Source organism: Pogona vitticeps, chromosome 2, assembly GCF_051106095.1.
Source record: "Pogona vitticeps strain Pit_001003342236 chromosome 2, PviZW2.1, whole genome shotgun sequence".
Classification (NCBI taxonomy): Eukaryota; Metazoa; Chordata; class Lepidosauria; order Squamata; family Agamidae; genus Pogona; species Pogona vitticeps.
In genome coordinates, this window is record NC_135784.1 from 131,475,442 (window position 1) to 131,499,040 (window position 23,599).

The 23,599-nt window shown below is 39.8% G+C and overlaps 1 long non-coding RNA gene across 1 annotated transcript; it reads left to right on the plus strand.

The window, feature by feature from the left end:
- Positions 1–3,051: 3,051 nt before the first annotated feature.
- Positions 3,052–22,623, plus strand: LOC144586905 (uncharacterized). Its single transcript, XR_013542002.1, has 2 exons — positions 3,052–3,138; positions 4,858–22,623. It is a non-coding gene; the product is annotated as an uncharacterized LOC144586905 (long non-coding RNA).
- The last annotated feature ends 976 nt before the right edge of the window (positions 22,624–23,599 follow it).

Sequence of the window (23,599 nt, forward strand, 5' to 3'; positions counted from 1 at the left end):
CACTGAGCTAAGGAACAATGGAATAGGGCTTATAAATTCAAACCAACCCAAGTATCACAAACTTTATATTCTGCACAGTTTATTTGGAGTTCTACATTTCTGCACAGTAATTTGGAGTTGCCTACCTGATGACGTCCAGGCAACTCACTTTAATTAATGTTCATGGTTGTCTGGTGGCAAGTAGACTTTAAAGTTAAAAAGATATTAATTACTGATGAATTTGCTTCATTGAAAGCACAAAAAGTACAACTGCAAAAAAGAAGAAGCCATACTTCATATAGTTCAATTCTGTGTGCATAGATGGGAAAGTAAGGAGTGAATTGGAGCAAATATCTAAAGTGATGGAAGAAATGCATGTTTTAGATCAACTGAAAGTATTTTTCAAACAGTACGTCAAGGCCACTTACTTACTTAGTAGTTTGTGGATGCAGATCTCATGACGGTGATAAACCTTGTTTTACTACTCTTGTTTTTATGTCTTGTTATTTTATCAAAACAACTACTGTAGCAGAATCATGTTTGTTTTCTCCACTTTGAGGACTCCCACCCCATTTGGTTTTTGCTGCCAACTTTTGCAAATGGGAGCCTTGTTGCTTGGAATGGGGGTGAACCCTTTTCCAGAAGCACATGCCAGAGGTGGAAGGGAGAAGAAGTTCATGTTCCCTGGATGTCTATAGAACTCTGGGTCCTAGAAGGATGGGTGGTTCTGCAATGTTATATACTGTATATTTTTTCCTCAGGCACCCAATTACCTAGTTACAACTCTGTTTGTTTCTACAGGACAGGCTCACATTTTTCTCATTGTTAATGGAGCAGCTGTGTTACTAAATGGCATTTTTTTTCTCCTCATGTTCCATCATCAACAGCAGAAGCCTTCCAAAAATATATCTGTAAGGAAAGGGCAATTATTTCTCCCACTATCTCAAGATCAAATGTGTTTACAACTTGTATCTGATATCATTCCTGATCATTTATGGAGCTTCCTTGCGGTCATTCTGCCCACCTTACCTGGTGCTTTAATGCTACACCACAAGAATTCCAGAAGTGATGGGGGAGGGGGTTAGCATTCTTATCAGAGTAGCACCTAAGAGGCAACTATCTCATTTAAGACTCTGATTTTCTCCTAGATTTCCTGTCTCACGGCACTTCTGTGCAGCCATGTGAAAATCAAAAACCCCTCATAATATGAGGTTTATTGATACTGCAGCCTTCTAATATTATAATGAAAAAGAAGCATCCTATTCCCATGGGATTCCATCTCTGACTTTTGATGCTGAGTGGTACATCTACTTCTGTTTCATTGACTATGCAAAAGCCTTTGACTGTGTGGACCACAGCAAACTATGGCAAGTCCTTAAAGAAATGGCAGTGCCTCACCACCTTATCTATCTCCTGAGAAACCTATATGTGGGGCAGGAAGCAACAGTTAGAAGTGGATATGGGACAACTGATTGGTTCAAAATTGGGAAAGGAGTACGACAAGGCTGTATATTGTCCCCCTGCTTATTTAACTTATATGCAGAATACATCATGCGAAAGGCCGGACTGGAGGAATCCCAAACCGGAATTAAGATTGCCGGAAGAAATATCAACAACCTCCGATACGCAGATGATACCACTCTGATGGCAGAAAGTGAGGAGGAATTAAGGAACCTTGTAATCAGGGTGAAAGAGGAGAGTGCAAAAAACGGTCTGAAGCTCAACATCAAAAAACCTAAGATCATGGCCACTGATCCCATCACCTCCTGGCAAATCGAAGGGGAAGATATGGAGACAGTGACAGATTTCACTTTCTTGGGCTCCATGATGACTACAGATGGTGACAGCAGCCCCAAAATTAAAAGACGCCTGCTTCTTGGGAGGAAAGTGATGACAAACCTCGATAGCATCTTAAAAAGCAGAGACATCACCTTGCCAACAAAAGTTTGCATAGTCAAAGCTATGGTTTTCCCTGTCGTGATGTATTGAAGTGAGAGCTGGACCATAAAGAACGCTGACCGCTGAAGAATTGATGCCTTTGAATTGTGGTGCTGGAGGAGGCCCTTGAGAGTCCCCTGGACTGCAAGGAGAACAAACCTATCAATTCTAAAGGAAATCAACCCTGAGTACTCACTGGAAGGACAGATCCTGAAGCTGAGGCTCCAGTACTTCGGCCATCTGATGAGAAGAATCCTTGGAAAAGACCTTGATGTTAGGAAAGTGTGAAGGCAAGAGGAGAAGGGGACGACCGAGGATGAGATGGTTGGACAGTGTCATCGAAGCAACCAACATGACTTCGATACAACTCCGGGAGGCAGTGGAAGATAGGAGGGCCTGGCGTGCTCTGGTCCATGGGGTCACGAAGAGTCGGACACGACTGAACGACTAAACGAACAAACGGTAGATCTTTGGCTTGCAGCCACATTAGCTGGATGCATCAGAAATTAAAAATAACTTCCCTCTTGTGTAGTTTTTCAAAGAGTCTCATAAAAGGGGCCAGGGTCAGAGCCAGCTCTACCATCAGGCAGAGGAAGGCAAGGGCTTTGGTTGTTCCTTCTGATCTTTCTCATCATTTCTTTCCCCAGAAGACATGCAGCCTGCTGTGCATCCCTAAACTAGCCTGCAATCCTCAGGCAGAACTTAGAATGTTATTTATTTAAAAAAGGAATTTGTGATTTAATTCATTATTTTTACACAGCCTGCCCTAATCTCTTTACTATCAATGGATCTTTTAAAAACTGCTAATTTATTAAATGTCACTTTTCCATTACTTTTCTGTTCCTTTTATTTGATTTCTTTTAAAGCAAGAAAATAGCATAGCACTGGTGGGGGAAAGAGAAATTTCCAAAGAATTTTTCCATTTAAAAATGTGCAACATTTTCTTGGTTAAAAAAAGAAGGAAAGAAACAAGAAGTAGTGAATAAACAATATTCATTATAGAAGTAATGCTATTCATATTACCTAATGTGTCTGTATCCACATATATTACATTGACAATTAACCACATTGCTAGTTTTAGTGTTCGGACAAAGCAACAGAGTTATGCCCTTGTGATCCTTCAAAAAAGTAATGCTCTAAGTAGAATAAGTTCCTGTAACATGTTACTTCTATGCTTTACTCAGCTGTCATAGACAATACTATCCAGTTGGGCATCTTGAAGTAAGAGTCCTCTGTCAGTTCATTACTATGCATGGAATATTTTCTTTGCCTCAGGCAGCAAAATACCTTGGCCTGTGCTTGAAAAGGGGGCTTTCTATCACAATACTCCTTAAATGGAATAATAAGCAGCAGATTTAAGCTTCTCTTCTCATTATTTTAAGAAAGAATTTTAAGAATGGAATGTTTCTAGAAAAGAAGTGTTGTATTAAGCTCAAGAGCTGCCCCGGACATTCCGACCGCTGAGGTACCGGCCAGGACAGGTGTCTTCTTGCACCCACTCTGCCAGCCTCCTTCTGAAGTGCTGGGTCAGAGAGAAAGATTGGTCTCTGTTTATATATCTATATAGCCTGTTGTATTCTGGAATGTTCTCTCTCTCTCTCTCTCTCTCTCTCAGCTTAGTTTACTGAACTGTACTCAAATATTATTAGCCTATTAGGATTGTGTCGTCTCTCTCTCTCTCTCTCTCTCTCTCTCTCTCTCTCTGTGTGTGTGTTTGATTGTGGAAAGATGATTGTTGTACTGGCTTTACATGGATAAGGCACACAAGTAGGGGGCTGTGTCAAACTCCCCACCCCTGTCATAATCATCTGATGACAGAGTTTGCAATCATGACGAAGGAACCGTTAGGCTATGCTGACCTGATAATCTTTTGAATTTTACCCTTTCTCAGGCCTTCTGCTTTTTTGTTTGTTTGTTTTTAAATGGCAATTCAGAAACATGTAGATGACACGGATCCAGGGATCCAGAGATGGTGAAGGTCAGAATTTCTCTTACTGGGCACAGAGCTAGGTCGGCCCTATATGTTTATGCTTCATTTTAGGTCCAGAACAAATTAGGGGCTTCCATACAGCTCTAATTAAACCTTTCACAACCACACACAATGTGTCTCAGAGCAGACTGGGGCTATGCATTTACTTGGGAATAAGAAAGAAAGAAAGAAAGTGATTCGAATCAGAGCACTCTGCATTCAATCTTCTTTGTATGGTTGTGCTGTCAGGTATGGAATTAACTGATCAAGCAGGCCACAGCACTGCCTTTTAGTTCCCCACCTATAAAATGACAACAATGGCAAGTTACCTGTGAGATTCAAAGAGCTGCACTTGGGAAAAAAAGCCTTTATGTGCTAAATATGCTAAAGATGATTGCTGGAAAGTAAATATAATTTCATTTGACTTAGGCTGAAATCTTGTACAGGGATCACATAGTACATATAAACAAATTCCACATTTGGTCTATAATAGCATCAGAAAAGTTGTCCTAATCCATCAAAAAAATTAATAACTCGTCACAATTGGAGAAGTTGTTCAATATTTTTATAATACTATTGTGTGATTTCACAAAGGTCTGAACCAAAATTAATTCCAAATGTCAATAGCTATCTAGTTTTATTGTAGCATCCAGATAATTTTTCATACAATTCCTTGCCAAACGTTTTTTAAAAATGCGATCTAAGTCTACATATTAAAGATCTGTATGCAGAACCAACAATAAATACCCCATTTATGACAGCGTAGTCATACTGAGCTTTTAAAATTATAAACAAAGCCCTGTTTGAGTTTCTTCCTATTCAAATGAAGTGAACACAGAACTAGGGGAAAGAGAGGATAACCTTTCAGATTAGCTGGGCAGTAAAAAGCAAAATATGTTGAATGTGATGTGTTTTGTCTTTGGGCATATATGTAAACATGAACTCAATCAGGGGTATTTGTGTTTTTCTAGACCAACCAAAGAGCCCAGAAGCATAAAAGGGGGAGAGTGGCACCACCACAGACCTCTTGTGTTAAACTTGGTTTTCACATATTGTGGTTACAAATGGAGAAAGAAGGAGAAAAATTAAAGAAGATACTAACTGGTGATTGCAGAGAAGAAGGGTATGTTATTTACATTAGAAATGAATGGTAAATGTTACTGTACTTGCCTTTTCTGCTGCAAAATGATTGACTGGAACCATGCTGGAGTTTGTATAAGATTTGCATAACTTGCTGTGGTCATCCTCTTTTCCTTCTGCCTTCAGCTTTTCTCAACATTACTGCCTTTTACAGCGACTGGCCTGAAGATTGTTTAACTATGGCTATGACTGTGCAACAAAAGTTTTATATATATTTATATTCTCGAAGGCTGTATCTCATTTCAGCTGTTCTAAAACACTAGTGATATGCTATATGGGAAGTTGAGTGGCAAATGGGATTGTGTGTAGTGTTTACTTGGTATGGAAGTTAAGGTATTTAAAGGATACACTGGCATACTCATACGTAATTAAATTGAGGGTAGTTGATCTGTGGCCTGAAATTCTTTCTTTTGAGGATGTAGCTTCAAACATGTTTTGCTTTAAACCAAAAGATTTTTCTATTTGGGAACTACATAAGAAGCACAAAATCTGAACATACAAGATTTAAAAAATGAAATAAAAGAGGCTAGAAATGGTTCTCACATTAACTTCCCCATTTCAGCAAGACCACCAGAAGCAGAGCTGCCAGACTAGCAGCATCCTATTCCCTGAGATTTAAAGGTCAAAACCTGAGATACAATGGCAGATCTTTGTGATGTGACAGAGTTGGGTAGGAAAGGATGGCAGGTAGACACAAGAGGAAATCAACCAAGAATGTGGATAAAATATGCTAACCAAGTAATATGGCAACCAATACTGTACCTAGGTTAAAAAAACAACAACACAATTTTCGGCTACCCAACAGCTATAGTAAGTACATGTATTCCTGCTAAGGGTGATATCCTATATGACATTGCCTATGAGGTTACACATTTTATGTGTGGAGTTCTCCCAGGCCCTGAGCTGGTGGTGCTGTTGCCACCAAGGCTTGAAGTATAAGAAGTCTTGGGAGTCATGCTGGCAGTACTTCTCTCTCTGCCTTGCTCTAGATGAGATGATGGGCCCCAGTAGACATACTTATCTGCTCTCTCCCCAGTACTCTCCCCATATCACTGGCATTGTGGGAAGCCCATGTTGTGTAAGCACATCAAGCCAGTGAACCATGGCACTAGCTGGGCATGGTTAGAAATGAGTCTCTAGGCTTCACACAAGAAAATTCAGATTTTCTCTTCTCCAAGTACCGGTTGACCTGAAACCTATCTCCCTGCATGAGGTTCTAAGCATTGTCCTGAGACTTTACAGCCACACCCACAAGACTTTGGATTGATTGGAAGCTTTTTCTGGAACATTCCATAATTTCCCCTAGGGTTCGCTTCCAGGTGTAAGACCACTTTCAAGCATAATCTTCACAGCAGTTAAAATCACTTGCTTGCAATTATGTTTTCTTTCCAAAATCTACCCCCAGCAACCCTAATGGGCACTTAACAGACGGTGCCCTTTGGCACCACACTTCAGGTATGCATAACTTGTTTGTTTTCTCCTGTTGGTGCAAAACAGCTAAGGGAACTTTAATGAGAAGAAGTAGCTAGAGGACAAAAAGCTATTTAACCCTTCATCTTCCATTCCTTTGCTTAAACGCTCAGGCTAGTAGCCTGTTGTGCAAGACTGCACATGTCAGGTCAGTCACACAAGAGGGTTTTTGTTGTTTCCTGGTGGGCTGTTACATGACTGATATGACAATTCATTGCATAAGCAGAACATAATGCACCCTAGAAAACAGTACACTCAAAGTGATTGCCCATTCAGCTTCGTGATGGCAACAGGATTCCTCAGCACAGTACACATTGTACTTTTGGCTTTAAAACAAAACAAAACAAAATATGTCAGGGAGGAGTGTGACGACTGGTTTGGCCCCCAGCCTAGAGCTAAAAAATCTGTATTGCAATAAAGGGGCCCTAAAACTGAAATGGAAGCCCATCTTCTTTATCTTTTGGAAACATTCCACGGCATCTTAGCTTGTTACAGAAATACAGCTTTCAGAAATTGCTGTCAAGTCAAAGATGACATGGCTGTATGCTGAAAGCAAAAGACTGCAAAATAACCAGCAAAAATTGGCCTATCATTCCTGAAAGCTTACATACAGAAGTTAACAAAAATATTTTGGGGGGGGGGAGAAGACACAGGGGGAAAGCAGCAGTGTTTATATTCAGGCTTATAACCATTTTAGTTTAATATCCAAGAAGACTGATTGGCCAGTTTTCACTTTCATGCACTACAACAGAAAATTTTATCCTAATAATGTTTGTTTACAGAATCCAGACAGAATTAGACCTACATTGTAGGCATTCTACAACATATTTACATGAAAGTAGTAAGCAGTACCCCCAGGTTTCAATTACTTGCAAAGTAGGTTTAGAAGGGGGGAAAACAGACAAGAACAGCTGGAACAAAAACTGTTGTAACACATCTGTTTATCTGTCTGTCACCACTGGGATATTTTTTTGTCTTATCCCATGTAATGCATTGGGACAAGATATGTTCTATGCAAGTTGTTTTTCGGTGAGCCATGTTGCTGAGGAAGCACATTATTATGATTTTCAGTAAACAGGACATTTTTGGAAGGGACTGTGGGCTTTTCAGGAGGTTCCAGGAATGTAAGAGCTAGATATGGAATCTAACAATACCCTAACCACAATATGGGGCCAACTGTACACTAGAATTCCAGTGGGGTCAGAAAATGTATAACATGCAATGCAAGTAAGTTTGTTTTGGAGCAGAGGGATTAAAGGAGAATGCATGGGATACCTTTGCCATGAATAACTTATGAAGTGTTTATTATTTTTGGAAAAGGAAGCCTGATATTACATGAAAGGGCTATGGCTAATATTCTCACCTCCTGTCCTGCCTTTTGTCCTCTGCTAGCCAGGCAGAAAATCTTTGTGAAGGTAAATTAGTGGAGAAAGGTCCAGGGACATCAAGGAATAGATTAACCAAAGAGCCCACTGCAAACGTTGAATATCTCAGAGTCATGTTTTCATGTTACCAGTCAGAACTGGGAAACATAGGAGCTGTGAGAGTCTGCAGGGTCTCTTCAGTAAAGCCCTAAAACACAAGCAAACACTTTATAAACACTGGATATCAGAGCCTCACTCTTCAAGGGTTAGGTTTAAAGAAATTGTCAAGGATCTGGATCTAAACCATTGGTGCAGCAGAGTTAAACTGGGCCTTCTGCCTTCTCCAAAAGGCCACAGACTCCTATCTCAGAAAAGGGCAGTCTTGAATGGTTGGTGGGTGGATCAAGACCCTGAACTATGTGAGTTATTCCAGGTTCAGAAGCTGATGAATTGTACTGTTTTCAGAAAGAACTAAATTGAATTTTGGCAAGTTAGAGACCATGAGAACATTATATTTTCAAAGTGCCTGGGAAATAGGTTGCAACTCCTAAGTTTCATGGAAGCCTCTTTTTATTCAGACTTTGTTTTATCACACATTTGTGATTAGTGGGAAGCCCATGAGGCAAGAAACTTAATGATGCAGAAAAATGGAGAGTATTGTGAGATCACAGTCTACCAAAGCCACCCCCTTTTAAGGAAAACATATTCCTTCAGACCCCAAGAGCACCACTAGGAACATTATTTAAGTTGTGGCAGCTTTGCAGTCGCCCTCTTGTATTTACTTGTGGGACAGGCACCATGCTGTCTCCAGTGGTTTCCAAAGCTATTCTATTTTTCTGCTTAAAATGGAGGACAAAATCCTTCATCCCTCCATTCCCAATACAGAGGTAAACCAGTAGTGGAGTTTCACTTCTATACTAGTGGTGGAGTCATGTCCTGCACTGCTAGAGAGGCCCTGAGGCTAGTTTATGAGGTCCAGCAGAGAAGGATGGCCAAGAGGCTAAGGAAGAACAGCCCGCTGGCCTCCCACTGCCATGCTCAACATCTAGCATCTCAGGTGGTTGCCTCACTGTTGAAAAATAGGGCCACTTGTGGTACAGTCCAGTGAGTTGGTGGGGAGGAGGACCAGGTACAATAATCTACACATTGTTCTTGTCTGTTTGGAGTCTGTTCACATATGACTGATTCAAATAATCCTTTAATAAGGTTCCTTCCTTCTCACCTTTTGCTGTATAAAAGCTTTATGAGTAATATGATAATATATGTGCAGAAGCTGGTAATGTAGCTGGGTAAATATAAAAACCAGATGGGATGCTAATGGAACCAAAGCACAGTGGCATTTCCTACAGCTGCATTGGGGGAGGAAGTTATTTAATTCAGGATCGTGGAAAGCTGTAGATCTTGTGGGCAGAAGACTGAGATCAAAAGCCAGGACCAAAAGATATAGGAAAATACAGAGCTTCAGTACACCTCACTGCTCTGCCATGTCTTAAATGAATCAGAAATCCTTCTTACAAGTCCTCCTCTCCAGGAGGTTCCAATAGACAAGTTGAGAGGGGTTACTGCCCAGGGCTTGAGAATACTTAGGTGCCTATGCCAGGAGTGAGGACTACAACTCTCACCAGCCTTAACCAGCATAGCCAATGATGGGAACTGAAATCCAACAATACTGGGGTGGGGGAAATAAGCTGTCAACCCCATGCCAATCTAGAGATTGCAACTTGAACGTGGGGCAGCAGCAAACATCCCCAAATCTCCTAGTAGATCCTGACGATAGTGTCCTCTGCTCGTTCATGTGAAATTGTTTGGGTAACTACAGCACAAAGCAATGCTCTGTGTTCTCTCAAATGACTTCACCTTTTGTAGTTTTTCACTGTTCCACTGGACAGAATTCCTGTTGCTCCTTGTAGCAGTGAATAAAATTGAAGAGAAGGTCACAAGAATATGTTTTGGAGTGATGGCAACGAGATCCTGTCGTGGTCATACTTAAATTGTCAGAAGCTGTTGCAGGTCTCAAAAAAAAAGTAGCTTATTCATTTTTATCTTTTTATTCTAAAGAATTTTAATTTTGCTGTAAATGAATAGCGTGACTAATTGTCTCGTTCACTGTAGTACAAAGAAGTAGGGAATTGTGTTATCTTCTGGCAGCAGCGTATCTCTGCTTAAAAATAATAAATAAGGTTTCACGAGGCTCACTACTATTACAGTTTAAATCAGTCACTGCAGGCCATATGCATAAATTTTAGATTGCTATAACAGTTGCATGTAATCCTTCAGTCAGAAACATCAGGTAGGGAACAATGAGGGGTGGACTTTTCTTCTCTGCCTGTTCTGTATTGGACGACGTCCAGCTTCGTAATTTGAGGGTACAATGCATGTGGTCTACACATCACTTCCTTTCTGACATGACATGAAAACTTGGAAAGAGGAATTGTGAGTCATTTGAACTCTTTGTCCTTGTCATACCTGGAGAATATCTAAATTGACCCATAGCTTCTATGAGAGCTTGGAAAACTTTCTCTTTCTTTTAAACCACCCTAAAATTCCTGGAATCCCTCATTTGCAACGCCTGTAGTGTCTGCTGGCAAGGTCATTTTAAAAGCCAAAATCCAATCAAGCTGCAGTCCAGTCAAGAAGCTCTCTTCTTAGGCTGTAAAAAATAAAGACAAAACAAGAGGCTTGTCCATGGAGGAGAAAATGCAAAAGAAAAAAAGAAAAAGGAAGGAAAGGGGAGGGGGAAAAAAGAAAAAAAAGACGGTATCTAGTTCTCCACTTGCACATCTATTCATTTCCAGTTGCACTTTTTTTGTTGTATTTTACCAACTGCACATTTTGTGTCTAACTGGCATTGAGGGGTCTGCAAAAAGCAAAGCAAAAAGCAAAAGCAAAGTGTGCTGCTTATATAACCCCCCATAGCACTTAAAGCACTCTCTGGGCAGTTTACAAGTTAATTATTTTGGCAAGTTAGAGACCATGAGAGCATTATATTGCCGCTGCCCCCCAGCTGGGTAATCATTTTACTGACCTCAGAAGGATAGAAGGCTGAGTCAACCTTGAGCCGACTATCTGGGATTGAACCCCTGATCCTGAGCACAGTTTGGGCTGCAGGACAGCAGTTTGACCACTGTGCCAGGAGGCCCTGGTTAGGGAGTTAGGGAGTGGCCCTGGAAACTTGTCCGGTGGCTAAAAAAAAAGAGAGATAAATTGTTGTGTTTGCGTAAGAAGATACTGGAGTCTCCACAGAATGAAATATTTTTGGCTCCTTCCTCGTTCCTGTAACTCTGGTTTTGAATCATGAATTATTATGGGGTGTCAAAGTGGGGAATGTGAGCACAGTGATTTAGGTGACAGCAGTCTTTTGGCGGTTCAGCTAAAAGGAGATGACAAGGAGCCGTGGGAATGACCTATGGTGACAGCCATAACATCTTGCTAAATTGGAGGATTCCTTCCCCCCTGAAAATGGGCATCTTACAAGCTCTACCAAGCCTGTAGTTGTAAGGGTACACTGTGGAGAATTGTTAAAAGGGTAGACAAAGATTTGAACAGAAGCAGAAAAAACTGATAAAATCAAATAATTCTTTATCTGTTGGGGTGGGAAGTTCTGAGCATCCATAATAGCTATGGGCTTGCTAAAGGAGAGAATATAAAATTTACCAATAATCCTCTCATTGGAAACATTAAATAGAGAAATTAGACAGAATCAAGGAATATAAGGAACAAAGATCAAAGATGAAATTTATAAACTTCAAGCTTTTGTAGGTAACCTGGTCTTCATCTTAGAGAACCCAATAGAAAGCTCCAATTTTACTTCAACAAATTAAGGAATTTGGCAAAGTAGCTGGATTTGAAATTAATCGAGAGAAGACAAAATTCTTAACCAAAAATTTAACCCAAAAACAAAAGAGCCAACTCATCCCAAATACAAACATTAAAATTACCAAAAAAGGGTAACATATTTAGGAATTAACTTGACTGCCAGATGCTCTTCATTGAAAGAAGATAACTATGTGAAATTCCTTGTTCAGATCAAGCAAGACTTGGAAAAATGGGAAAAATTACAACTTTCCTTTTTAGGAAAAATTGCAATGGTCAAAATGAATATTCTCCCAACAATAATCTTCCTTTTCCAGAATTTACCAATCATGTTAGAGTAAAAGTTTTTTTGAAGAATTAAATAGTCTAGTTTCAAAGTTCATATGGCATAAGAAGAAACCAAGAATTAAATGCAAAATATTACAAGACGAAAAAGAAAGAGGAGGATTTGGTTTGCTAAATTGGAACCTATACTATCAAGCAAGCGCATTAACTTGGATTAGGGAATGGATAAAGCTAAAAAACAAGAGAATACTATACTTTGAGGGACACGACCTGCAAGCAGGTTGGTGTTCCTATGTAATGGAAGAACTAAAACTCATAAATACTTTGAAAGAAATATAATAAGGAATTCTCTGTTAAAGTTCTGCAGAAAAATTAAGCTTAAAATATATGTGAAAATACCTAGATGGGTCTCAACCATGGAAGCATTTACACGCCCAAATTTACTAAATTTTGAAAAATAATGACGTATAATGAGCTTTTGAACACTGAGGGACTTTTAAAGACCAAAACTCAACTAGAGAACCAAGGATTGATCTTTTCATGGTGGCCTCAAATGCAATTATAATCAATCTATAATCAAGATAAGAAAAAACCAGGATTCTCTAAAGAATATACAATATTTGATAAAATACTCCTTACCACAGAAGAACAAGAAATTCAAAAACTGTATAAATTTCTACTGCAATGGGACACACAAGACGAAGAAGTTAAAGAGACAATGTTAAAATGGTCTAAAAACTAGAAAAATGGCAACAACTGTGGACAAAAAAATTCCAAATTAACATTAGCAACCCCCTATAAAGAAAATTTATATAAAATGTTCTATAGATGGCACTTGCCTCCAGCCGGACTTGCACAAATGTTTCCAAATATATTGAATAAGTATTGGAAATGCAAAAAACATGAAGGAACTTATTACCATGCATGGTGGACATGTGATAAAGCAAGAAAGTATTGTCTTAAAATCCATATGTGGATTAAGCAAATGTCAAAACAGGAAATAGAATTTAAACCAGAAATATTGCCAAATATTGCCAAACAACATAAATACACAAAGTTACTACTTAATACTACATGTTTTGGCAGCAGCTAAGTTAGTATGGGCACAGGTCTGGAAGCAGGAAAATGCACCAAAGGATGACATGATTATTAAGAAAATATTAGAAAGTGTAGAAAAGGACAGATTAACAAAGAGATTAAAAGGACAAGAAAAGTCAATTTTTTACCTAAACTGGAATTTATTTTATGACTGGTCGAAAGCAAAAGTCCCGTAATAAAGAAATTAAAATGAATGTATGGATAGGATCTCACCAGAAAAATTGTACAAATAAATAAGATTGCTTGTAGGTTAAGCTTATACTTTATATTTATATCTTAAAGATATATGACTTCTTATTTTTATGTTTTTAAGTTTTATGTTGGAAAAATAAAAATATAATTATAGCTAAAACTTACCAATAATGCTTGATACGTTGGAAGAATTATGCATGTTTCAAAAGAATGGAATTTTGAAACAACAACATTTTTTACGTCCAAGAAAAATGCATCTCCAACTATAAATCAATGTGTAACTGAATGAAGCAGGCTGAGTAAGAGCATGATGACTTGAAAGAGTCTCTAATAACTGCTGCATAAGGGATGATACCCTCAAAGGGCAGCAGCTTCATGCAGGAGATCTGCCCAAAGCTCTTTTGACCTGCAGGACCTCAGAAATGATGGAAATGCAGGCCAAAGAATGGAATTCAGTAGAAGGTGCTTCATATGCTTTGAATGTGAAGAGACATAATACAGTATTGACAATTTTGTTGTTGTTTAGTCGTTAAGTCCTTTCTGACTCTTTGTGACCCCATGGACGCGACAGGCCCTCCGGTCTTACACTGCCTCCCGGAGTTTGGCCAAACTCATATTGGCAGCTTTGATGACACCGGGCTCCAAAAGGACTATTGTCCTTACAAGCACCTAGAAGGAGAGGTATGCAAAACAAGCATGGAAAAATTGTGGAATGAAGCAGGGTCCTACACAGTGTTGTGCATGCGGAAAACTAGTCTTAATTGTGGGGAGTTACAGTAATTCACTTTGCAAGTCCAATGACAAAAAGTTAGGTGACCACCACTGAAGACACTTCAGACTACGGTTCGGCATTGTGCACCCCAAAACCATTTTTTGCATCTCTGACCACCTAGAAATATTAATTTGAAAAAGCAGTCCAAAATCAACATGATCTGGTGGCATAGCTTCCCAGATATTTTCTCAGATTCACAGTGGCTGTTTAATGTCTATTTTAACTTTATCAAGATTATAGTGGGCCAGGGAGGCCCACACTAACCACACAGCAACACTGCCCAGAAATTCTTGGAGGGTCAGATGTGTTGATGGCTAGTGGAAATCTTCTTGTGCTGAACTCTTCAAACACCTTGAGTCACTCTGAGTACTCAGTGCACCAAGGTGTTGCCAAAACCCCACCAGCTTAAGTACTTTTGACTCTTACATCTTGCAAAGTAGGAATACCAAAAGTACCCACAAAATAGACAAGTGCCCAGTAGTTAATCAACACAAGGCTTGTCTTTATTCTGAAAATAACTAAGTAGCTGTAAAATTTTATAGTTTATTACAGGTGGTGAAAAAAGTGAAAAGAGTAGAGTTTCCAAATAGTCTCAAAAGTTACAGAAACAGTCAAAAAGCTGTAGCAAATAAGCATTCAAAAAGATCTGAGGCAAGAATAATCCTAGAACAATTCTCACAAAAAGAAAAAGAAAGAAAGCTGATACAGTATTTGTATTCTAGCAGAATTTCATCATGGTTCTAAAGCATATGTAGAGTGCAAGTCAGGAAACAAGACAGCAATTGAGCATAACATTTTCCTTAGAGATGACTAGGCTAAACTAAGTAACTTTGGTCTCGACTTTTATACTCATTATTCCAATTTCTAGACTTTTCAAGGAGATGTGCAAATGAGGCTTTACATTGCTTATCCACATGTCATGACTTTTATTCCAGGATATTCCCATACTCCCATCTGCATATGGAGAATGAAAACTGGATTTTTTTCTCATTACACCCTAATCTTTTCCCTCCCCCACCAAGTTCTCAGTTCTCTACTCTTTTCCTTCCATTTTTTACTAGTTTTTCCTTCCATTTTTCACTGTCCCTTTCAACCATCCCATTCCCCCTCTGGCACTAATGTCTCTCCAAACTTCAGTTCTTCAAAAAAAAAAATCAATAATTTTGATTTTGTATTCTCGAAGGCTTTCACGGCCGGGATTTTGATTTTGCTGTATCTTTGTGGTGAATGTTATATTTATCTCTCTCCCTCTGTGTGTGTGTGTGTGTGTAAAAAAAGTTGGAGATTTCTTTTGACAGCTTTTGGGAATGGGGGATCCAGTGTGTGATGTTTTGCAGTAAAAGAAACAGCACTAGATCAGCAAGAATAAATGATTTCCATGCAGAACCACAGATGCTACTTTAATACAAATAAATACAAGAAACAGGAATCAGTTGCATATTATTTCCATGCATATGATGCCATTTTAGAAGCAGCCAGAGTGAAATTACCCACACTTTTAGTGCCACACGGATGTCCATTAGATAGCAAAAACATGGTTTTATCCATTGAGGGACGCATATAAAGAGTGATGTAGTAATGGTGATAACTGGATAACTCTCCGTATCAGAGAATAATATAACCAGTAAGGAAGTAAATCCTCTGCTGAACCAGGTTTACTGATGGATAAATATTGTTCTGTGCTTCTCTTTTCATATCTGCCTTTCAAACCCTTCATCTCCTTCCCAACATCAGGGTCTTTTCCAGGAAGTCTTCTCTTGTGACAATTCCCAGGACTTTTTATGGAAATTTCCAAGGCCACTAAGCTGGCGTAGAACATATATAAAAGCTGCATATATAAAAATCTGCACATTCTGTAAGATCTGCTTCAGAGCCTCTGGGAAATTGCCGTGCTGGAGAGTTGCCCTGTCTCTCTCAGCGCTGTCTGGCATTCGTACTTACAGGTTTTGACTGGAGCCTTTCTTAACCTGACTCAGAGATGTGAGTAGCTGAAAATGAAGTAGAACTTGTGAGAGTTACTTTTTTGGCCTACAAATCACAGTGACTATGTTGGCTATGGAATTCTGGCATTTCTTGTCTGAAAAGTAACTTCCCAAGCTCTGACCCACAGACCTTCATACAGATCCTGTGCTCCATCTCCTTAGCTATGTTCCCTCACTTTGCTTTTCTACATCCTTTTCCAGGTGCCTCTTCTTCAGAAATTGAGCAGGTAGTCATCTGAAAAGTGATTTTCTACCTTTGGAACACTGTCTCCAAATGGAGAAGGCTTGCTCTTTCTGTTGCTGAAGTGAGACATTTTTATTTTCCAATATTCAAGTTTGACTTCTTACCTGCTATTTAATTCATTTATGTTGTATCGGTTTATTGCTTCCTGCTGTTCTATATGCTGTGTCATTGCCTTTTTGAAAGGCATATTTACTTTTAGTGCTTTCATTGATGGCTGGTTTTCTATTAGTTGCTTTGAAAACTTTTAGTAGAAAGAAATGCCATCTACAAATTGAAATGGGTGAATAAATTGTGTAGCTATCCGCTCTGTCCTGGATTTGAAACACAAAGGAAACCCAAGACATCCCAGTTGGTAGAGCAAGCATGTTTACGCATAGAATTTTGAGCACATTTGTTATCCCACTCTCTGAAATGATAGAAGTTCAGGAGAAACAGTAAGAGGGTGTATTGCAGTGAATTGTGGTGCAAAGAGAGAGAGACATGACACATTTATTAGTAATGCAGGGCAAAAATGTTCAGAGAGGTTTGATTGGTATGTACAGTAATTGTGCTTCTGAAACTGCTGCTCTATTCCTCAAATCATTGTTGATGTTTCTGAAGACCCTTAAATATTCCTTCACCTAATTGTGATTTCTTAACTTTCACAAATCATAAACTCTACCTTCAAAACTCTTTGGTAAACACAGAAATAGTGATACAGTATTATATTTGGGTATCCAAATACTACAGAAGTAATGCACAAATAGTTTTTGTACCGATTAAGGTTTTCTGCAGTTCTATCATCCCGGCTGCCTGACACAACTAGACCCAATTATGTAAATCTCTGGATAGCAGTGTACATGTTAATTGCCATGTCTCTTTCACTGTCTGAGCCTCCTCAGTTAATCTAAAGGAAATATGACTTCAGGAACCTTTTTTTTCCCATTTTGAAAGTGATGGAGGTTATTCTGTATTAGCTTCTACTTGCAAGGTCCTAACTTCTCACAGAGGTCGCAGCGACCAGATAGGTGGGGTATAAATAGAATAAATAAATAAATATAAATTGACTTCTTGTCACTCCTCTGATGTCTGAGATGGACCCACATGTTTCTGGACTTCAGTTCCTATCATCCTTACTTATTGCTTAAGCTACCATGGGTTGATGGGACTTGGGCGTTCTTCAGATATCATTTTAACAGTGTATTTCGTTTACCCCACCTTCCCATGTTACTTCCCAGTCTATAATTCTGAGTTGAATCTTACTTTATAGAACACAGGGGAGAGGGCTGTGGGAGAAGGAACAACTGAACATAAGGGATAGAAAATGCAGGTGCCTTTTCCATTGACAGAGAGCACTGAAAGGAACAAGGACAGTCTCCGTCCTGGAACCATGTCCTAATTGGCTCCTCCAGACAACTGGCTCTACTTAACAATTAGAGGTATGGAGAATTCTGGGAGTGGTAGTCCAGAAACACAAACCCACCTTGGGTTCGTTTTAAGGAAAAAGGTGGGATAAAAATAATTTAAATAAAATAAATAAATCTGCACAGCCCTACTTATATATTTCCCCCACCCAATTGTAAAGGGGCATTTTTTTGCCATTTTTAACACTTTAATTCTATTATAACAAAACCACAATCTCTATCAATATTTAATCAATTTTGCCTATCATCCTGGAAAGGGCATTTTAAATGCGAGTGAGGAACCTTGTGTGACTATTAACAAAATCTAAAGCAGGCAGGAGAGATAAAGTGTTCACCACATTCATATGAAATGGTCTTTCATGCCTATTTCACCTATTCATATAAAACCTATGTTGCCATCTTATACACAATTGCATATTCACCAGAGAGTAAGTACAACTGGCCTCTGTGGAGTATATGTGCACGGGGCACCCTGTATAGGGGCTAAATAGAGAAAATGGGTCATGGTCAGAGTTACGGACATATATAGAAGTGGAAACTAACAAAAAGTTCACAAGAAATAGTACTAGGAAAGAAACTTGTGGCTGGACAAATCCTTTAGGCAGTTCCTTTTGATTCTTCATGATCATCATCATCATCATCTTAGAACTGAAGGGCTGAAAGGGACCCTATGGATCATCGAGTCCAGCACCTGTCAAGGAGGTACATTTCAATCACTCATTTTTAACACGAAAAGATATACAAACTAGCACACCATTATGAGAGAAGGAGTGGATTTCTGGAGTAAACTGAGTTTTCTGGTATCTTTCAGTGGATTCTTACTGTCAATTGTAAGATCCAGTGTCATATATTTGCAAGAGAACTGGATTTGGCTGTAGAAAGTCCATCTTCAGACCCTGCCTCAGTCATCACCCTCAGTGTCTTTGGCCTATTATTGTCTCACAGAGAAATCTACCTCAGTGGGTTAAGTCTAAAATTCCACTTTGTACATTAAAATGTAACAAATCAGTTTATCAATCCAAGAAGCTTTGTTATTGATCAGATATAATCAGGCATGTGCGCATGTATGTGCATATGTGAGTGATGTGCCTTCAAGCAGGAATTGACTTATAGCAATCTTAATAGGGTTTTTAATATACGTGAGATATTTAAAGAATAGTTTTACCAGCTCCAGCTTCCATGTTTTCATGTCTCACCAGGGGTTCAAACCTAGGTGTCTTCTAGTCCATCACTCCATCCACTAAACCACACTGGGGATGATGAACAAAGAAGCTTGCAGTGTTCTATTAAGCAAACTGGTCTGCTCAGCAAGCCCCTATGCCCATGCTAGGCACTCTCTTTACATCATTGCTCTTTGACACCCTACTATGGAGTTTGGTGCCTCCAATGTGGTAGTGGTGGTGAATATGCTTTATTTTCTAAAAGGAGCTATCCAAGGTGCTGACCCTGATTGAGAGATTCACTTCAGCACCTTCATTAGCTTGGAGCAAATTCACAGCCTCTGTAAAATCATTTGCCAGTCTCTATTGATTCCTAATACAGTAACACTCGTGTGTCAGTGTTACCAAGCTGTTACCACTAGCAAAGTTGCTCCTGCTGCAGAATTATATGTAACTCCCAACCAGAGTAATATCTCACAGAGCAATCTTGCTGCTTGCTCATGATGCTAAAATCTGCACAAGCAGCATATTTCAGTGATTTCATCACATCAGAAAATAGTCAACTTTTTCTAGCTTGTAGCTCTAGCTGAAAATGTTCACTGTATGGTGATGCAGCATGGTGTTCCTTGTTCCTTGGCAATATGTGCCATTTTAGGTCTACAAACCCAACTGGTTATGAAAACCAAACCAAATTAGGAGATTCTTGGAGAGACCAATTGCAAGACCACTTCAGATGAGAGAAGGTGCGAGAAAGAGAAGGGCTTAAGGAAGCATAGACATATAGAAGCTCAGTCACATCAAAGAATCATTGTTTTTATGAGTGTATCAGTCATACTTTTAACAAATAAATAATCAAAAATTGGACAAGGGGTGGGCCTTTCCTGTTGCATTTCTTCCATGGATTATTTCTATTGCTGCCAGGCTGCCTGCCTGTGCCCGTGTGCCTTCTTGAAATTAGTTTTTGGATCCCCTCCTGATTTCTTTTGGGATTCCTCCACCCTTTGGTTTGTTGGTTTGTTTGGTATTGTTTCCTTACTTTCTTGGTTTATTTTTGCTGGTGCCTGGATTGCCAGCTGAACTCAAAGAAGAGAAAAGGGGGGGAAGCATCAAGTGGTGATGGGGAGAGAAATCTAGTGGTTTTAGTGGTGGTGGGCTTTCATTGGTCTTTTTGTTTGTTTTGTTTAGTTTTTGTTCACTTGCTTGCCTTTCTTGGTTTTGGAAAGAGGAGCTGTGTGTGTATTTTTTAAATTTTGCTATTTGTTCCCCTTCGCACATATGTTTGTTTGTTTTTTCACTGTGAGACTGATTTTTAAAAAATTGCTATTGGGTTAATTTGCTTTCTGTTTATTCTGTGAAAGTTGTATATTTTGGTAGGGTTTTGGGGGGACAGGTGTTTTTTTTTTTGCTTCATTGGGTGTGGGGGAGCATTGTTGTCCATTGGGTATTGCTTGAGCCATGTCTCCTTTTTTGTTCTTGGTGTTGTGTTGTCATTAGCTGCTTGTGTGAACAGGTGTCTGTGTGTGCTGTGCAGCCATTTACTAGCTGGCTGGCTGCTTCCTTGCCTTTTTCCTATGTGGTGCCCTAGTCCGGGAAAACTGTTGCAATGACACTGAATTCATACTGCTGTCTTCTCTAATTCAGGGGTGTTTTACTGTTTTGTGAACTGGTTGGTAAATAAATGAGGTATTTTTTGCTCTGTTATGATGATAAATAGACATGGTCTAGAGGGGCGGGGTAAAAATCCAAAAAATAAATAAATATTATAATATAAACTAATGTTTATATAGGTCTGATGATTTTTTTTCTTTCTCATTTACTGTTGCCTGTGTTTGGACCAAACTGATTATCTGTTGCCGTACTTCTGTTTTGTTTTTTTAAGTAGTTTTAAAGGAATATTTATGTTTGTTTGTTTGTTTTTTGAGTGCCAGAAAAAATGAATTGGGAGCACAAATGGGAAACTAAAAATATACAGTGGTGCCGCACAAGACAATGTTAATTCGTTCTGTGAAAATTGCTGTTTTGTGAAAACATTGTCTTGTGAAATGCTGTTCCCCACTGGAATGCATTGAAATCCATTTAATGTTTTCCAATGGGGAAAAATCATCATCGTTTTGCGAAAATCGCCCATAGGAAAACCATTTTGCAAAGCACGGATCAGCTGTCAAAATTGCTGTCTTGCGAAAAATGGTCCCGTAAGCACCCGTTTTGCAAAGTGCAGACTCAGCTGTCAAAATTGTCATCTTGTGAAAAATGGTCCCCCCCCAAAAAAAAATGTCTTGCAAAGCACGGTCCAAAACATCGTCCAGTGGAAATCACCCATAGGAAACACAGTTTTGCAAAGTGCTATAGCAATCGCAGAAACTCATCGTCTAGCGAATAAACCATTTTGCGAGGTAATTGTCTAGCGGAGCACCACTGTACTTCTCTTTCACTAAAAGAAAAGGAACTATGCTTTGGTCATGGTAGCTGAATGAGCTCTGGCCTGCTGGCAAACAACTAGAGAAAAAACATGCAGAACAGCCAGGAAGCATATCAAACAAGGGACTAGTCCTTCAGTCTTGGCAAAAGGGAGTTTCAATGAACCTGAGCAACTCAAACACAAAACAAACAAACAGTAGTAGGTAGTTCAGAGAAGCAGACAATATGGAAAGCTAGAACATAAGTAAGAAAGCCAAGCCACATTTCCACCTAGAATCACAGTTCTACCCAGTCATCAATCCAAGCAGGGAGCAGCCAGGAGCAAAGTCAGTGGAGCACCAAGGTCAGGTTGGCAAGGTATAAACAAGTCAGGAATATGAGAAGAAAAAAAATCACAAGAAATAATAAGATACCTCTTGTACTTGAGTTGACCCATTACACTGCCCGAGATTCATCTACAGCAATAGTTCCCAGTCTTTGGTAACCCAAGTATTCTTGGACTGAAGCTCCCAGAAAAGCACAGCTGGTAGTGAAGGCTTCTGGGAATTGCAGTGAAAGAACACCTGAGTTACCCAAGGTTGGAACCACTGGTCTACAGGTTTTAAAACATCAGAATTCCCCAGCAGTAGAGTCTTATTCTCAAGGTGACCCTTACTCCTTAAGTAGGTCCCTCTACTTCTAAAAAGAACTTCTAAGCCACTGGGTGGCCTTCTGCCTGATTTGTGCCAGCACCTGTCTCTTGGGCTGGGATGACTCCTCTCCTCCGACTCCAGCTCCGAGCGCTCTGCCTGTAGCAGAGGGGACTCCACAGCCCACTCTAAGGGGTCAGACTCATACGTGGCTACCTGATCATCAATGCTATTTGATCCTTGTCGAACCAAGATCCCTCCATGATGCAATAGGACAGTACACAGGTCCTTTACAGCCAGGAAACAGAGTGCAGGTGGTGGTGGTAGTGGTGGAGGAGGAGGAGGAGGAGGAGGAGGAGGAGAGCTGGCAGTAATCCTTGACCGCTAATCTAAGAAGAATAATATTCAATGGAGAAATTCAAATAAGGCAGTTTTCTATTAGGCAATGGGAAACATTGAATATAACTACTCAGAACTGTCCATGAGAGAAGTAGCCTTACCAGTCAGAAGCGTGGAATTGACTCAAGTTTGTAAGGAAGGCCTAGGTAGCACTGGCAGTAGCAGTGTAACCTACCATCCCCACCCCTCCATTCCACTTGCAGCAAGGACAGCTCCCAATATAGCTGAGACATGGCTGTCTTTCAAGCCTAGGTCTGCTTGATGGATTGCAGGACACCTTCCCTTTCACAGTAACTGTTCAGGAAGAGTAGATATGATCCAACCATTTCCTTGTTTGTCTCCACGAATCTATAATAGATATCATATTGGAAGTAAGTCACAGGGGAGGGAGGAAGAGAAGATTAACTTTGCTGGGACACGGAATAAAGGGATTAATTGTGGCAGAATATGACCTATGAGCAGAATGGTTCCATTTTCTATGTGGCATTAATTTGCCTATCCTTCCATGCCAAATTACACCTCAGACTTTTCCAAAAACAGAATGACATTTCACTACTTCAGAGCAGCTACAAAAGCGTTCAGAGTCATGCCAGTTATGTTCATCTTAGAGTTAGAGTTATAGAGTTGGTGTACCACCAGAGGAGTGGATCATGTGCACAATGCCACCAGTCCATGAAACAGTACCATGGGATTTTGAGGACACTGATTCTATTGAGACATCTTGACAATGCAACATCCTTAGAAGTAAAGTATATTAAGAACTGCAGCCCAAAACTGATGAAACCCTTGGTACAAATGCAAATGAATGATATTTATGATATTTAGCCCCATACAACAGTGTTTGCAATCAAGTTGCAATCACAGTGCTTGTTAAAATATTTTGCTTATTAAAATAACAAAATGAAATGGTCATTTAAAAAATATTTTTAGGACTAGGACATGAAGATGTAAAAAGACCTGGGTCAGGTCATTGGGGAGTGTGGGCCTTTGTGTCATCAGTACGCTGATGACACCCAGCTCTACATCTCCTTTTCCCAAATAACAGTGGATGCCATTTCATCCCTTCAGCGCTGCCTTGAGGCCGTATGGAAATGGATGCAGGTGAATGGACTGAAGCTGAACCCGGACAAGACGAAGGTCCTGAGGGTGGGTGGCCCCAACATTGGTGGTTTGGGAAACTCCCTCTTTTTGGGGGGGGGTGACTCTCACCACGAAGCGTGAGGTTCACAGCTTGGGGGTCCATCTGGAGCTGGTGCTTATCATGGAAACCCAGGTAGCATCAGAGGTCTGCACCTCCTACTTCCATCTCTGGCGGATTGCCCAGCTGTGTACCTATCTTGATGT